At 31.3% G+C, this 19,308-nt stretch overlaps 1 protein-coding gene across 1 annotated transcript in view; it reads right to left on the reverse strand.

Annotated features, from left to right (window-relative positions):
* Positions 1–16,762, reverse strand: part of LOC142321432 (cadherin-86C-like) — a 178,786-nt gene extending 162,024 nt beyond the window's left edge. Inside the window, exon 1 of the mRNA XM_075359502.1 lies at positions 16,691–16,762. The gene's annotated coding sequence lies outside the window, so the exon portion shown is untranslated. The remainder of the gene's footprint in view (positions 1–16,690) is intronic.
* Between the last annotated feature and the right edge of the window lie 2,546 nt (positions 16,763–19,308).

Below are 19,308 nucleotides of genomic sequence, written 5' to 3' on the forward strand. Positions count from 1 at the left end.
AATTTTCAGAATTATTATTTATTGTAATTTTTTTTTACAATCAGAAGTTAATAATTATTAACAAATAAATATATTTAAATTAAAACAAAAGGAGATGAAGTCTGATTTGAACCGATGTGCCTTCCCCTTGTAAGATCCAAACATTTCATTAACAAAAATTTTATTTGGCTGTAACTCTGGGACTAATGACAATGAAGTACCTCTTATGAAATATCGTTGAAAAGCTCTCAAAGAAGGCTGATTACTGCAGTTAAGAAAAAGTCAAAATTCCAAATTTTTGGATAATTTTGGTCAAGTCGATTGCAATCAAAAGGGAAGGTGCACAATTATATGTTACAACAGTACTAAATCCAAAATTTCAACATTATACGGCTAATCGTTTTTGAGTTATGCGAGATATATACGTACGTACGTACAGACATCACTCAGAAACTAGTGAGAATAGAAACAGGGATAGTCAAAATGGATATTTCCATTGAGATCTGAAAACTAAAATTTTCTGCGATCACAATACTTCCTTGGTACAAGGAAGTAAAAATTTGAGTACAAATTAAAAAAGCTTTGCTTTAATGAATACAAACAAGAAATAATAGCTTTATAAGTACAAATTGGCCTCTGATCTCGGAAAAAAGCTATCAACACAGTTGTAAGACTTCCCGTTACGCGGTTATTTATAAATAAAATATAATTAATATATTAATTACATATTGAAACAATCCCATGTTATAACTAAGATAATAATATTGGTTTGAGGTTAAAACCGCAATTTCAAATCTCGTATTACTGATAAAAAAAAGCTTCTATTTCAACAACTTTAAATATTAAAATAGTATGTTTTTTTACTTTTTGCGCGAACCCCAAAGTGGAAGTCAAAGTTTAATTCTATAAAAAAATCTTTTCTTAAAGCAGTCTTCATTACAATAAAAAAGGGTATTCAATATCATTCATCTTCTCAGTAAAAAGTGGTCCGCGCCTCCACGTGGTGCGGCTGGATACCTTAGAAAAGTATGGTGAACTTTTCTTTGAGAACTAAAACAAATCACTCTATAGTTAACAACTATAGTTGTAACTAGGGAGAAATTCCAAGGTAGACAACCTACGACAGTCAAATATGTAAAGTCTTTTAACGAAAAATCCGCCGTCAAGCAAAGACTTGAAAAGACTGTACTCAAATTCGGCGGGCAGTCAAGCACTAACAAAACACAATATATTAATAGCAGGTCAATAAGAAATGAGAAACGCTTCCCCGGAACCATTCGAATCACAAGGATTCAAGATATATAATGGATTTCCTGGTAAGAAAGTCATGAAAAACTGCTCTACCTTTGAGACCGGATTCATAGTAAGCACCAAAATCCTAAACTCTATCAACAATATGTACAAAACTCTACCTAAACTCTGTCAAAATGTATATTTCCGTTGAAATCTGAAAAACTGAAATTTTTCGTGATTACAACAATACATCCTTTACTTCGTACAGGGAAGTAAAAATGTAGAAAAGAATAATTTTAAAAAATTTAGATAGAAACGCATTTAAATTTAAAAGTAATAATGAAATAAATTAGAATATAGAAACAATAATTGATACAAAGAAAACGCGAAGTTTTATGTTCTTTGATAATCTTGTCAGAACGGTAAAAACAATTTAACTAAATAAATTTCTGATTTCTTCTATAACAGAAAAAAAATCTATTTACAATTTAAAAGGATGATAAAAATATACTAAAAATAGAAACATCTTTAAAGTTAAAATTATTATGTTAGAGGGTTTCGAAGAAAGAAAGACCAGGAAAGAAAAAGCGAAAACTTTTGTCGGAGAAGGTATGCAAAGAACAAATAGGGAGAAGATGAAGAGAAAACAACAAAGAAGAAGTTTGAACTAATTCTAAGGTGGCCAAAATCGAAAAGAAAAAAAGGCCATAAAGTTTGAATTATTTTCAGTTGTAGAATGGTTCATACGGCCTATACAAAAGCTGACAACACAGTTATTTCTGATGCACGTCTTACACACACAACTTAATTTCAAATCTTTATCACTTTTTTTAAATATAATATCTTTCATTTATTTAAGTCAATGATTCTAACTAAAGCGTGCTCGCATACCGTATTTAATTCGCGCGGTATGGCGGTACTAGCGACGAACCAAAATCCAAAATCCTAAACTCTATCAACAATATGTACAAAACTCTACCTAAACTCTGTCAAAATGTATATTTCCGTTGAAATCTGAAAAACTGAAATTTTTCGTGATTACAACAATACATCCTTTACTTCGTACAGGGAAGTAAAAATGTAGAAAAGAATAATTTTAAAAAATTTAGATAGAAACGCATTTAAATTTAAAAGTAATAATGAAATAAATTAGAATATAGAAACAATAATTGATACAAAGAAAACGCGAAGTTTTATGTTCTTTGATAATCTTGTCAGAACGGTAAAAACAATTTAACTAAATAAATTTCTGATTTCTTCTATAACAGAAAAAAAATCTATTTACAATTTAAAAGGATGATAAAAATATACTAAAAATAGAAACATCTTTAAAGTTAAAATTATTATGTTAGAGGGTTTCGAAGAAAGAAAGACCAGGAAAGAAAAAGCGAAAACTTTTGTCGGAGAAGGTATGCAAAGAACAAATAGGGAGAAGATGAAGAGAAAACAACAAAGAAGAAGTTTGAACTAATTCTAAGGTGGCCAAAATCGAAAAGAAAAAAAGGCCATAAAGTTTGAATTATTTTCAGTTGTAGAATGGTTCATACGGCCTATACAAAAGCTGACAACACAGTTATTTCTGATGCACGTCTTACACACACAACTTAATTTCAAATCTTTATCACTTTTTTTAAATATAATATCTTTCATTTATTTAAGTCAATGATTCTAACTAAAGCGTGCTCGCATACCGTATTTAATTCGCGCGGTATGGCGGTACTAGCGACGACGGTCGGCACTAACTAGATTAATGTAATCTGATAACTTACATAGAACAAATTTCACTTGTACGGTCGATAGCTGGTGTAGCCGCGAGGCTTAACGCACCAGATATCGAATCGATCGGATGATCGAGTTCGAGACCCGGCCAAACCGAGTTACTTTTTACACTTAAAATATTATTCATTTATTTAATTATACCGCTCACCTGTGACGTCACAACGTAACAGACGATTAATATAAAATAAAACTACACAGCATTTTTTAGGGTGGCGATTTTGGAAAAAAAAATTTTTTGTGCAAATATTGTTATTTTTTAATTGTTAACAAATGTCTAAGAAAAATATGACCTTAATTTGGCGAAATCTCGAGATACTGAGGGTGAGTTTGCTCTACAGTCTCACCCTTATGACCCTTTAAGGTGAAAATTTAACGGCGCCAATGCCCCATATATAGAAATAATCAGACCAAGTTTGGTCAAAATCGGTCCAGTAGTTCTGGAGATATAAGATGATTTACAGGCCAATACCGAACTCACACGTGTACTTAATGAACATTAATATCCGGAAAGTTTCCATCCGGTTTTTGGGTTTCATAGGTGTGAAAACGCCAAGATCCGGCGAAAACCGCATATGCTCAAATTGGACCGACTACAATACTTTCCCTTCTAGAGCTACAGCTCTATCTAGACGGGAAAGTAATATATATATATATATAATCTATATATATATAAAAATGTTAAGTTCGTTTGTGTACGGCTTCAGAAACTCAAAATGTTCTGCAACGATTGAGCTCAAATTTTAGCACGATATATAACCCGCATCAAAGATTGTTTTCATCTATTTTTAATAAATCTATCTATCTATTTTTAATTTGTACATTTTTAATATGGAAATGTAAACAAAGGAAAACCAATCAGATCAATGCAAGATGGCCGCTGTCAAACACAACGACCAATCACAAAGAGCCTGTATGGCCGTTGCCAATGTAAACAAAATCACAACTGATTAAGTAACAAATTTCTTTGAATTATATTTAACAGCTAAAACATCTGTATTTTATTAAAAAAAACACCAAAACACAAAGAAAGCCACCAAGAAGGATGACTTACAGTAAATAAATTAAAACACCCAACTTTCTTATAGCCCAGATAGACTTAAGACTATGCAAACAAAATAGTAGAAATAACCAAATACACAGAAAATAATATCCCTACATAATGACCAAAAAATCCTTTGTTAGGTTATTTTTTTACATATATATCACCAAGCAATCGTTTTTTGGTCATATAGCGTTCTTTGCTATGTAAAAGCAAAGAACAAAATTCACAAATAGTAACACTGAAACCACACAACAAAGTATTCGTTGTTTTTTTTGTTTTTTCTAACCTCCGAAACCACCGTTATGCATTGCTTCAGATGATGATATGATTTATAGCGTATGAAAATGCCATGCCTGACCGGGATTGCAACTCGGAACCACCGGATTAAAGTCCGAGACGTTACCTCTCGCGCCACGGAGGCCGGCAAACATATTCGTTATGAGCCGAATAAAAACACGACTTACTAATATGGCGTTGTGTGTTAAACCAATTTTGTACGGACTATAATTACTTTTAATACGCGAAATCCTTTGCAATAATTGAACATTAACTTAAACCTATTCAAAAATGATTCCTTTTGAACTAAGCCACATTTTGATATCATTGTTTTTCTATAACACGGCTGGAATTCTTTTCGTTTAATGATAAGAAGCTTTGTCGAAGACAGTAACCGAATTCTCTTCCAAAGGACATAATACACCGCTAAACTATTTCTAATTAATTCAAATTCGTGTAATTTTTTTACGAATCGCGTTTTTATCAAAATCTCACCTTTTTCTCAATTGACCTGCGGGGTTTTGTTTTCTTTGGAGACCGTAATTCATTAGTAGATTCGTACTCGAGAATCACGTTGTACACTGAAGCAGCACAACTTCTACTTACGTTAGCAGTTTATTAACATCTGAAATCAACGCCGTTTGATTATTCTGTAATTTGTAAGCATTACTATGCTTTTGTAAGCATTTAAAATGATGTGTTTTTTCGCACGACTTAAGGGATTTTTTCGCAGCCCACAAATCTTTATATTTAAAAATGTTAAGTTCGTTTGTGTACGCTTCAAAAACTCAAAATGTTCTGCACCGATTGAGCTCAAATTTTAGCACGATATAAATAAATTTATTTTGTACTAGCATCCCCGTCGCGGTTTCGCCCGCTCTATATGGTTACTTGGGTTTCCCGACTTGATCAATTTTTTTATTATTTTATGTTTTTAGTAAAGTAACAGTAAGCAGGTGTAGCCAGTCGCACAGATAATAACAGTGGCAATGACTGTGTTGGTTGAGCCACGATCCCTGTACACTGTCGCACCCGTCAGAAAATCGAAATTAAAAAAACTCGCAAAAATATTTTTTAGATATTTATCTGAAAAGTATTTGTAAGCCCATGTCTACATAATATCTGGTTTAGTATAGTCGGAAATAGAGAAAAATTGCAACCATTGTTCAATCATTTTTTTACCTTTCTTTATCCCTTTCAAAATCAAATTTCAAGAAATCTAGAAATTTGTGTTTAGATAAACATAAAAATTACACACACAAAAAATCAAGTTGATATCTTCATTTTTTACCGAGAAATTAAAAAAAAACAATCGGGTTTCAAAAAAATTCAAAAATCAATTTTAACCTTTAAAAAGTCGGAATTTCAAAAAAATTAGAAATATAATAAAATTTTTAATAAAATCTTGTTAACTTAATTATACAACCTTATGCAAGTTTTTTAAAACACTTATTTTTGTTTTTTTTACTTTATTTACTAATACACTTTTTCAGTCCTGTTTCTCAGCACTTAAAAAACTTAGAAAACGTGTCAGAGCTCAGATACTTTTGCCTGCGAGATCGTCAGAATTTTTCTTTCTGCTTAGATACTTTTTTTCTTGCGAGATCTTCCGGATAAACTTAAAAAAATGTAAAATTTTATAATATAAATGCTTGTCCGTACGGGTTATCTCCTATCTTCTCTCTCTCTCTCTCTCTCTATATATATATATATATATATAAATAAAGAAGAAAGCCTGTTTGTAAATTTGTTTGTTCGTTATCTCGACACCGGCGCCACGTAGCGGATAGTATTTTCAAAACTTTTTCTTTTCACGTAATTAATATATATACCAAATATGAGCCAAATCGGATCATAAATGCAATTTTTTGAAATATCTCAACCCCAGCGCAATCTAGCAGGTCCATTTTTTGCTGAGATATTTCTGACACATATTTTCTGTCACATATTCGGAATATGAGCAAAATCGGACCATAAATACAATTTTTCGAAATATCTCGACCCCCAGCGCGTCCAGAGTAATTCAGAAACCTTCGCGGGCGTGTTCACAACAATTCACCTAAGTTTCATCGCAATCGGATGAATGGTATAAGAACGCAGATGGGACAAAAAAACAGACATTTTTACTTCCTTGTACGAAGTTAAGTAAGTATTGTGATCACGAAAAATTTCGGTTTTCAGATTTCAACGGAAATCATCCCTGAATCCATTTTGGCTAGTTTCGGCGTGACCTCTGTAAGTACGTATGTATGTATACATAGGATATTGAAATTCTGGATTTAGTTCTGTCGTAACATCTAGTTGTGCACTTTCCCTTTTGATTGCAATCGACTGAACAAAAAGTGTCCAACTAAGCCCAAAATCCAAAAAAGGTTTGGAATTTGCACTTTTTATTAACTTCAGTAATAAGCCCTCATTGAAAGCTTTTCGACGATATATCATAAGCGGTACTTACTTTCATTAGTTCCAGAGTTATAGCTAAATGAAATTTTAATTAATGAAATATTTGGATCTTACAAGGGGAAGGCACATCGGTTCAAACCCTACTTCATATACAAAAATTTGTTTTAACTTTTTTCTTTAAATATATTGATTTATTAATAATTATTAACTTCTGATTATAAAAGAAATTTTACAATAAATAAATATTATGAAAAACACTTTCGGGACATCGGAAGAAGGAGGTAGATTTCACAGAAACTAAGTAAGGGACAAAAAATATTTCCACTTTAAAGTTAAGAAAAACTTCAAATTTACTCATTACGACAGTGGTTGCATGTTAAAAAAGTTTTACAAATTTAGCATACGACAAGCCCTATCTTCTTACAATTCCAGCAACATTTTGGTCTTCCCTTGCGGAAGGGTTGGTCGTATCAAAACTGTTTAGAAGAATGTTGTTCCGAAATCGATGTCCTCTCAGTGCTTCTTTCAGCTGAGGCTGCTGGAATCTTCGGCCTCTTCTTACATCTCCCTTTGTGCCAGCTCCCTCTTGCTCATATACGAGCCTTGAAGATAAAGTTCGTGTTGAACTTGAGGGGGATATACTCGGTTTATATTTGACTCTCGTACATACTGTTTAAAATGATATTTTAAAGCCTAGTGCAATATTAAAAGCATAGGTATCTTTCATAATAGTTCTAAAGCTATTCACGTGCGTCAAATTTGATCAGTTCTGTAAATTTAAAAAAAATTCCTAATACTATAGTTATTTGTAGAATGCGCTAGACGAAAATATAAGCTTGGCTGTGAGAGGGAAGGGGCTTGTAATACACATTATACTACTCTATTCGTAAAGAAAAATATCTATTTGATGTATTATACATCAAATAGATATTTTTCATGCGTAATTCTTTATAGTAATAAATAGAACTATTTGAATAAATGGAGATAATTTTTTACGTTCAGCTTTTTATTGTATCTAGTGAATAAGAAATAATTTTACCTATAATCTACTTAGTAATTTTACTATAGATTTATTTCATTTATATATTTTTACATTTTTTTTTTTTTAATAGTATCGTTGTAAATTCAATTAATACATTAGTGCAAATTTATTATTTTCTTTAAAAATGTTTTATTTTATAATATTTATTTCTTGAAACAAAACGTAAATTAATATTATTGTGAGGGAACGTCCACTCCTTCCTGCTAATACGCACTTGATATCTACGTCATTTGACAGGCAAGCCCCTACGTGTGAGTTCCTACTTGTGTGTTATTGTATTCTACCACTTAGTGTAACTTTGTACGATACTCGCCCGTCTCGCGACCCTGTGTTGGTGTATACCAACCAACACAGTGGTTTATGTGTATGCTGTGGAAATGTGAATGAAAATGAGAAAATGACATGTGTCATTGACCTACTCTGACTTGACCCCTTCAGAAGCCCCCATCGGAATTTCCCTTTGATCTTGAGAACCCGAATTTTTCTTCTGTAGCCTTGGTGTCCCTCTCCTGGAGAAATACCCTTCCCGGTCCTAACGTACGTTTTAGTTGAGTGCATGCCCTTCCCCTCAACTTCGCCTACCTTGTTTGTGTTGTGTTTTTGGCATAATAGCAGGATCGGAGGGGAGGTGCCCTCTCTAAAATCATCTTAAAATTCATTCCAGTGACAAAGGTAGTAGTACGTGTGTAATCTGTAAATCCTTTTAGAGAAATGAGTATTTATTAACAACGTTTCTGTGGAAACAAAATAATAAAATTAATCTATTTTTATTTGATTTTTTTTTTATTGTTGAGATTATTTAATAATTTTAAAAATTTCTGGGACTATAAATTCAGTAATTTGTTCCTCTTTTCAAATTCATTTTAAATTCATAATCAGACTTCATCTTCTTTTTTATTTTTTTAACTTTTTTTTTTAAATTAATTTTTTAACATTTAAAAAAAATTAAATATATTGATTGTAAAAAAATTGTACAATAAATAATTATTCAGTAATAACAAAAAAAAAAAAAAAAAAAAAAATAGAAGTTATTACTGAAATCAAATTTTATTCACTTTTAAATATGTGTATATGTAATTTAATAGGCATTATTACATATGTGTATGTGTAACTGATTTGGTGAAACATCTGGGCCGGCCTCCGTGGCGCGAGTAGTAGCGTCACGGCCTTTCAACTGGAAGTACCGGGTTCGAATCCCGATCAAGCATGGAATTTTCACACACGCTACAAATCATTCACCTCATCCTCTGATACTTAAATGTGGACCCAGAGGTTAAAAAAAAAATCGTGGTGAAACATCTGATTAAATTTAATATTAATTGAAAATTATAATTTCGAATCGTTATTATTTTTGGATTTTCTTAGCAAATTCTTATAAAAATGGTATATTTATTTTTTTTTAAATCATTTTATTTAACTATTTGACAGAAAAATAAAATAAATTTGTATTTATTGAATACAATAAATTGTATTCAATTTAAAGTGATTGTTAATCTTTTTTTTTTACTTGTTCGTAATATGTTCAAAATTTCTGGTGTTTCGTGTAAATAAAAGTTAATAATAATTAAACTATTCCATTTACTGAACTCCTGTTTACTGATTACAAATATTAATTTTGATCTTACGGTGAAGAATAATCAGTTTTTACTATTGAATTATTTGGTAAACAATTTATTTAAAGAGTATCAAGGTACTTTTACTCTAATCTAATATTTCAGGTAAGATTGTTGAATTAATAATTGTAAAATATTTTACGTTAATAAAAACTAATATTTTAGCAGCTGTGTAACTGTCCACTTTATTAAAAAATCGGAGGATCGTATTTCAATTTCAAATGAAAAAAGTTTAAATGAAGTGCAGCAAAAATGTGTATATGAAATTTAATAGATGTACAGGGAAGTCATGTGGTGTCCGCATTAGATTTTTATGTATGTAGAAGATTGTATTTAGAAATATATAAATTTATATTTGTTGATGAACTTTTTTTTTAACAATAAATGATACTTCCGAAAATTCTATACTGAATAAACATGATTTTTTCAAATCCGTTCGGTGTTACCATCTTAAACATGTTCATACAAATTATAATTTTAAATACGTTACCACAGTATTTATTAACAATTTAATGTTGAGAGACAGTAAGAGGAGATCCGATACAAATTGACCCAATACAAAGAACATAGTTCTAATATTGAAAAATATTTTAATATAAAAAAAATAAATAAAATTAACAATATTAATAAATGGAAAGATTAAAATTTCTAAAGAAGCATTCTTATAAAATAAAAATTATAAAGAATACTTTAAAATTTTACGTATAATAATTGGTGACATAATCAAAAAGGGTCTACGTGACCTGGCGTACGGTGAAATTCACTTCTGAAATACTGGCATTGTCATTACCAAAACAACAGGAATTCCACCTCAGGCTTATTACGGGAAATAAAGAGTGAAATGGTTGTCACTGACTTTTCCACCGCGTCGAGATGTACTGTGGCACATCGCCATGTCAACTCCTCATAACATGCCGTACAAATGACACCTTTACTCTGTTCACTACTGGAACTGGCTGTCTGATGAACACAATCTCAAACAGAAGCCGGCAATTAACCGGCTACGCCGATCGACCAAGTTATGCAATTCATTTTGACGAGAAATATCTTTAAAATCACACCTAAACGTACGGGTACCAGAACAGAAATTTGTAGCGTAACGATAAGGTACCGTCTTGCCTTAATAACTCCCTAACTATTAGTCTCAAAGACGTAAATGCAGTGTCATTTTATAACTTACATAATCTGCCCGCCGATACGACTTTGAGATTGAGTCACTGATGAGCAGGTTGGTTGAGAGGGAACACAGCGCAGAACGGCCAAAACTGGCGCTCTCGCTCATTTCCATTCAGTGTAGCTCACGACTTAAGACATGATAGCGCATTGATTCGTGCGTTTGTGTTTAGAATTTGTCGAGATAAATCGATTTAACTAATAATAAGTGTACTTTGGATAATATTTATATGTAAAAAAGTATAAAAATTCAATATGTCAGCCTTAGCCCGCGCAAAAACCAGCCGGAAATCTAAATTACGCATATCGATGGAAAGGGAAGGTTATGGGCCACGCACAGGTACACCGATGTCCGGTACCGAGCGAGCGAGATTGTCTCAGGAGCGTCGCAAAGTTGGCACGGCGCGCTCAGTGAACGACGCCGACGAAACGAACAGCTCTACCGCTGCTTTATATCTCTTACTTCTCATATAATAGACCGATGTTGTTGAACAAAATTGTCGTCGAATATTAGTCGAAATTAAATATCATGTACCATTTAGGGTCTGTTTTATGTTAAAATTAAATTTAGTACGCAGTCAATGTCCCGTTTTTATTTCGATCCAATATACTAAAAGTGACTCGCTGACATACAGACCGACCAATTTATCTATAGAGTTAGCCAAATGAAGGTATAAAATTTTCTATTGGAGACTTTCAGTTTTGTTCTAAAAAATACGATGGTGGCTCACCCATTTAACTTCATCCAAGGTCTGTAACGTTTCACGTTAACCAACGGCCGTGCGCACCGACACATCCCCACCCGATTTTTCAATTCAATTTTTGTCATTTTAAGCCCTATTTGTACTTTAATGATAAAATAGTTTCTTTTTATTGAAAAGCAATAACCAAAATTATTAATTCTTTTTTTTCACATTTTTATGTAAAAAATTTATTTATAATTTTAAGATAACAGTTAAATAAATAAATAAACCTGATTTTTTCTATACTTATGGAGAACTTAATGAAAATTAAATGATGAGACTGTTGTTTTGTATTCTTGTTCTTTTCCAAACAATTTTATTAATTTAAAAGATTTTTTTTTTATTAGATATAAAATTACTTTTTAATTATACTTAAATCTTTAAGTTTTGAAACCAAGATGCCCAACAAAATAAAGAAATAACTAACATTTTTAATATTAGTATATCAGCATCACAATTTCAAAAAATATGTTTTCGACTTTTTTTCGAAAAATATGTTTTCGAATTTAGGGGCTCATGCATCAGTAAGAATTTTTTAATGAATAAAAAATATTCACTGAAATTCATTTGAAGAAATTTAAGTCAAGGTCTAAAAAAAATTCTTAAATGACTTTACTTCAACAAAATACGTTTTCAACTTTAAACATTTGTAATTGAGAAAAAGCTTTTTTTCATTTTTGGTGCTTCCATAGTCAAAGGGAAGTATTCGGGTACAATTGATTTTTAAGAAAATAATCCTGAAGTTGTGATAAAAAAGAACTTTTTAAAATTATTTAAAAAGTATAAAAATACAGTCATGATTTTAAATAACAAAGTTGTAATTTTCTAAGAAAGAGAATGAAAATATTTGGGTAATTTTTTTTAAAGAAATAATTAAGTGCAAGATCTATCAAAAAATTAATATTTTACGTTTTAAATGGAATGAGTAACTTACGAGATGAATTTAAATTTAAATAATTTTTTTAAAAATTAAAAAAATATTTTTTGTTATCACGGACTATTGAAGCGGTTCAGATAGTGATTGAAGAAAGCATATTGATATAAAAAATATAGAAGCAAAAACCTTCCTTTTCTGAAGTAAGATATAGCTAAAACAGGAAAATATATTGTCATTTTTTTTGGGAAGGAGTGAATATAAATAAAACGTTTTGATAATTTGTGTTGTTTATAAAAATATCTCAGCTTTTGTAAGAAAACATCTTGCTAAAGTATCCCCGTAAAGATTTTAAATTTTATTTCGGCAAAACCCCCTTTTCTATTTTTTGCAAAAATTTTATACATTCTTTCTGCTCGAAGGTAGTAACTATCTACCAAGTTTGAAGAAAATCGATCGACGGGTTTCAGAGTTATAAGACCAAATACAGGTCAATGTACATAGGTACATACGCACAAACGTCCGTCTGAAAAAAATAGATTTTTTAGACTTTGAGAGTATTGGAATAAAACGTTTTTTTCCCAGATTATATCAATTTATTTAACTATTATTTTTTGTTGATTTTTTTAAAAAATATCTTAAAGCACATAACTTAAAAAAAGACAATTTTTTTTACCGATCTGCATACATTCTCGTTCCTGTTAATAGCAACATAATGTCGCTACAACCGGGAAAGAAAAAGGAACTTTCTGACTGTTACCTTTTGTACCTCAATGATTTATTTACACGTCACATTCGTAGTAAAGACTGTGAAAAATAATATAAAACAAAAAATCCCGATCTCCGTTCGTATCTCGGTTTTTCATCCGGAGGTCCCGGGTTCGAATCCAAATTAGGCAAGGCATTTTTCATATGCTACAAAATTCCATTTATATGTCCCCACGTACAAGTTTCAAAAGCTAGTGTAGTGAATTAATTCATGAAGCAAAAAAAAAATATAAATAATATACTCAGCCGACCCCTTGGATGAGCAGGAAGCGTATCGGTATTACATGCGGAGTCCCGGGTTCGAATCCCGGTCAGGTATGGCATCTTTTCATACCTATTTCCACCAAGCTAATGATCATAGTTATTGATGCTCGCTCTTTCACGAAAATATATATATATATATATGTCGCCGGGAGATGATAAAAACGGAGATTTGATCAAATCCCTTAACTGTTTTAGTGAAAAGATGAAATAATATTGGGTACTTACGTATTAACGCCACCGCAGCTACAGCTTTATTTAAAAACAAAGTAGTCAATCCGATTTCGGTGGAAAATGGGCCGATATTGAGTTTAACATAGATTCAAAACAGTCTCTTTATTAATTTTAATAAATGGTTATTTATATTTATTTATTTTATAAATATAATTTCTTCTTTCTTTCCTGTTTAGCCTCCGGCAACTACCGTTTAGATAATTCTTCAGAGGATGAATGAGGATGATATGGTATGAGTGTAAATGAAGTGTAGTCTTGTACATTCTCAGTTCGACCATTCCTGAGATGTGTGGTTAATTGAAACCCAACCACCAAAGGACACCGGTATCCACGATCTAGTATTAAAATCCGTGTAAAAATAACCGCCTTTACTAGGACTTGAACGCTGTAACTCTCGACTTCCAAATCAGCTGATTTGGTTAGACGCGTTAACCACTAGACCAACCCGGTGAGTTAAAAAATATAATTTAACCAAACTTAACCTACGCTCGCTAATCTTGACTAATTAACAGCAGTGTTTTGATTATTTAAATAATAAATAATTGCAATAATTACTGAATTTATTAAATAAATACTCAAAAAATTACGGTGTTAATTAGTCAAGGGTAACGAGCGAAGCGAGCGTAGGTTAAATTTGGTTAAATTATATTTATAAAATAAATAACCATTTATTAAAATTAATAAAGAGACTGTTCATTTTCCACCGAAATCCGATTGACTACTTTTTTAAATAAAGCTGTAGCTGCGGTGGCGTTAATACGTAAGTACCTAATATTGTTTAGATATTAAAAGTATTTATTTAGTAAACCATGCATTATTAAATGTAGAATAGGTAATACAATAATAGTCATTGAAACACAAATTATTTATTCGAAAGTAACTGAAAAAAAAAAAAAAACTATAAATTTTAATATCTAAACAATTCATCTTTTCACTAAAACAGTTACGGGATTCGATCAAATCACTTTTTTTCTTTAGGGAAATCACCCCCACAGAGTTGTAATTTTAACATCTTCCATGAACTGATCATCTACCTTAGAGATTTGATAAAATTTCCGTTTTCATCATTTCCCTGCGACATATACACTCCTTCTGACGAGAAACATGAACTGTCTCAATTCAATTTGAGGGTGTAATAAAATGATTAACAACAAAAATTACAATAAAATTAACGTCATAATATCAATAATAAAAATGCACAGCACTTTGTAAAAATATGGGGAGTTTATTAACGAAACAAGGTGCTAAACAAACATCGTAAATTTTTCACTACAAAATGAGGTAAATTAGAAAATTATTAAATCAATTTTCACAAAATTGAACGTGCAGTAATTTAGTATATTGGTAACAGGTTATTTTACGTAAACGTTATATGAAATATTTTTGTAATACAATTATAAGCAATTTTATAACGAACGAGACATGGTAAATACAAAACTGACTACGTCTTGTTTTCGGTCTACATTTTTAAGGCGACAACGTAAATGTTGTATGATAGGGCTGTCATATAATAAAATCGAAGAAAGTGTTAAATAATTAATTCAATCTACACTAAACAAATCTTAATAATAGTAAAGAATATCTTATAAAATAATAAATCATACTTTTTCAATCGACAAATGTTAATTTACGTAGATACTTATATATTTCAAAAAATATATCTTCGTAAGAAATCAATTAATGAGGTATAAATATTTCACAAAATTTAAATATTTATTTTATATTGGAACGGTAACGTTTCAGTTTTTCATCCAGAAGACTCCGGGTTGGAATCGAATCCCTTTCCTTTCTTTTTCCTGTTTAGCCTTCGGAAATTACCGTTTAGGTATTACTTCAGAGGATGATATGTATGAGTGTAGTCTTATACAGTCTCAGTTCGATCGTGGATACCGGTGTTCTTTGGTGGTTGGGTTTCAATGAACCACACACACACATCTCGAACTGAGACTGTACAATACTACATTTCATTTACACTCATAAATATCATTCTCTGAAGTAATATCTGAACGGTAATTCCCGAAGGCTGTATAGGGGGAAAAAAGTTCGACCACTCATGAGATGTGTGGTTAATTGAAACCCGAAATTGGAATCGAATCCCGATCGAACATTTTCACACGTTACAATAATTTTTGTTTCATATTCCCATGCGCAAACTTTAATCTCATGTAATGAATTACTCTAATCATCAAACAAAAAAAAAGGTTTTTTCCTTCAGAAAAAATTTCAATTAACAACTAACTTCAATGGTATGAAATTTCTTGGCTTTAATAAAAAATATATAGTTTCTACACGATACTAATAGAAATGCTATTTAATGTTTTTTTTAATCAGATTGGTTGCCAATTATTTTCCGTTATATGAACATTTTTGTAACTTCAGTCAAAATTAGCAGGTTTTATTTGATCGTATAATTTTTAAAAATAGCTAAGTGGCTATTTCTTATAACCAACAGAGAGCTTTTATTAAAATATTATCGTGATTTCTTATTTTAAAGTCTAATGCTAAAAAAAAAAAAAATAATAAAATTAAATAACTATTATTTTTACTTTTCGTTAATTTTGCCAGTAGCTTATTTTTTCTTAACGTACAATTATGATCAACCTGTTTGTTGTTACTTTAGAACATGTTCAAACAATAAATAATCCGAGTCGTAAAGGATTAATTGATACGTTTCTAACCTAAATAGCTTTGCAATAATTACTGTTTAACATGATCGAGAAATTAAAATAAATTTCAGTTCCATATATATATATATATATATATACATATACGCATAGTAGTTCCATACATATATATATGTTCCATAAGTATACCTTATGAACCGTGCATAAAAAATACACAATCACCTCTGTAATTTGAAATAGTAAAGGCATCAGATATAATTTTACGAAAATCTAGAAGAATTAATAAAGTCCTTAGATAAGAACTTCGTCGCTTTAATAGCGATTAGAAATTAATACCTTTATTAGTTCGATTGGATAAAAACTGTACAATACATATAAAATCTTGAATATTAGTTATGTCACGTAATCGGTTGAAATAGTAAAATTCTTTTCGAATTAATTCAAGCTGCATAACAAGTTATTATGTTGTCTTGTAAATATGTACAAGTAGATAACTCAAGAAATAACAAACAACAAGCAACGCAAATTTATGGAAAATGTTATTTTAACCAATAATTATTAAAAAATTACTACTTAGATAAAAACAAAAATCTTATTGAATTATGCAATAATATAAATAAATAAAAAATGAATGTTCTATACTTACAACTCCGAAATAAATTAACTATACTGTACGTCGCAAGACGCACCCGACTCGAACAACCGAGCGGTCGCACAGTCCGCTCTGTTGTTGTTCACTGAAGTGGTGACAAAAACTAATATAACCGCTTGACTGATACAACGGGGAGGTACTACGTATTGCCGCGCAACTAACACTTTTATCAGTTGTACCAACTTCATAGTCCTTCACTTTTTGTACAAAACTTTAGTAAATAATCTCTTCTTTTTTTACGGTATCACTTTCGATAGCACGGTGGGTTTGGGAGGTGAAATTCAATTTTCTTTACGTTTTTATCTATCAGAGTACGAAAATACCATTCACTTAAAATGTAATTTCATCCTTATACCTATAAAGCAACTTGTCCTGACTGATTCATCAACGCCCAGAAAAAACTACTGAAGATAAAATTTTATCTTCGGAAACTGATTTTAAAATTTTATTTTAGGGAAAATTTTAATGAAAGTTTGTATACATGTTCTTACGGTTTAACTATGCATTAAGAAAGGATTTTTTGAAATTTCGGGTTTTAAATGGAGTAAAAATGAAATTTTCTATTTTTCGAATGTCTTGGTAACAAATAAAGATATCAACTTGATTTTTGGTATGCATATCTTATGCGGTTATCTAAAAATTAATTTCTACATTTTTTGAAATTCCGAGTTTAAAGGATTAAATATAGATTTTAATTTTTTTTTAAACACAGCTATTTTTTTTTTAATTTCTCAATAACAAAGGAAAATAACAACTTAAATTTAGGTGTTTGTAGTCTTCATGTAAATATTTAAAAAAAAACAATTTCTAGATTTTTGAGATTCGACCTTGAAAGTGGTGAAAAAAGTTTAAAATTTTTTTAAAAGTGATTGTAAATTTTCCCTACTTCTGACTATACTAAACGAGATATTCAATGAATTTGGGTTTACAAATAATACTCTTTAAAAAATATCTTTTCATTTAGTTTTTAAAAACTTTTCATTTTTTTAAATTTCGATTTTTTTTTAAGAAGTGCGACCGGCGTATTGCGCGATAGGTCAACCAATACTGCCACTATTTTTTGTAAGTGCCACACGACTGGTTGAACTTATCTCCGATTGCTTGACTAAAAAAAAAAAAATGACTGCGACGGGAAACGCAAGTAACCATATAGAGCAAGCGAAGCCGCGACAGGGATGTTGGTATCTATATATATATACAGGGTGTCCCATATAAAACGCAACCCAACCTTATATTGGTAGGTATAAAAATAATAAAAAGGCATGTGTAAATGTAAATTTTATTATTACCTTACATTTAGAGTAAATGTTGGAAGTGGCCGCCATCTTCTTGAATACAAGCTTCAATTCTTTTTACAGCGTTTCTTGCAACTTTTTTCAAAGTTTGTGGCTGGATATTTAATACAGCTTGTTCAATATTGACTTTCAGTTGTTCAAGTGTTCGTGGTTTGTTGCTGTATGCTTTTTCTTTGTGGTAACCCCGTAGAAAAAAATCCGCCGCAGTCAAATCTGGAGATCTTGGTGGCCGCAAGCCTCGACCGATAACACGATTACCAAAGAATTCCTCGACGAAATCAGAAGTTGAACCTGCGTAGTGCGATGTCGCACCGTCATGTTGTAGCCAACAGTGTCTGTCTTCCTATTCCAAGAGTGCGATGAACCGAAATAAAATATCCTGATATCGTTCTGCATTAATTGTGTACTAGAAAAAAATAGGACCGATTATTTTCTCCCGCGATATCGCGCACCACATACCCAACTTCTGCGGGTGTATTTGTTTTTCGTGATAAACGTGGGGGATTTTCAGCACTCCAAATTCTACTGTTTTGGCTGTTTACGTAGCAATCCAAATGAAACCATGCTTCATCTGTGAAAAATAACGAATCCATAACTTTAATTCCCTCACGCAGAAATCGACGGAACCATTGACAATATTGTAGCCGTTTTTCTTTGTCGGGCTCAAGAAGTCGATGAACCGTTTGAATGCGATAAGGTCGTAAATGTAATCGTTTGGTCGCCCGATGAACAGTTGATTTAGACAAATTAATTTCAGCAGACAAAGGTCTGATCGATTTATTTGGCGAGGCGAGTAATCGGTCTTTGTTTCAGCGACTGTATCTGTATTCAACACTGACGCAGATCTTTTGTTTTCCTTGTTATTAACAGAACCGGTCTCTCTAAATTTTGCAACTAGCCTTAATACTGATGTTTTGTTAGGAGCTGGTTTATCTGGGTACTTATGGCGAAACAAATCTTGCACTGCAACCACTGATTTCGTACTGAAGTATACTGATTAAGTACTGAACATGATTGCATTGTTGTTACTATCGGTAGTTCTACTGCGTCGCCGCGATGTTCAGATGTTGGACGAGTCCATTTCAGTAACGAGTAGGGGAGTAAGCTTGACTTTTGAAATTTTATGGATGGGTTGCGTTTTATATGGGACACTGTATATATATGCCTATGTATAAAGTTTGTGGCTCGATAATCTCCAAAACTACTACATCAATTTCATTGAAATTTAGATATGTTGTAGTAGTTTATATAAAGTTGTGCATGTGAGATTTTATTTAAGATCGGTTGAGTCGTTTTTGAATTACACTCAATTGTTCC

Source organism: Lycorma delicatula, chromosome 3 (assembly GCF_047948215.1).
Source record: "Lycorma delicatula isolate Av1 chromosome 3, ASM4794821v1, whole genome shotgun sequence".
NCBI lineage: Eukaryota > Metazoa > Arthropoda > Insecta > Hemiptera > Fulgoridae > Lycorma > Lycorma delicatula.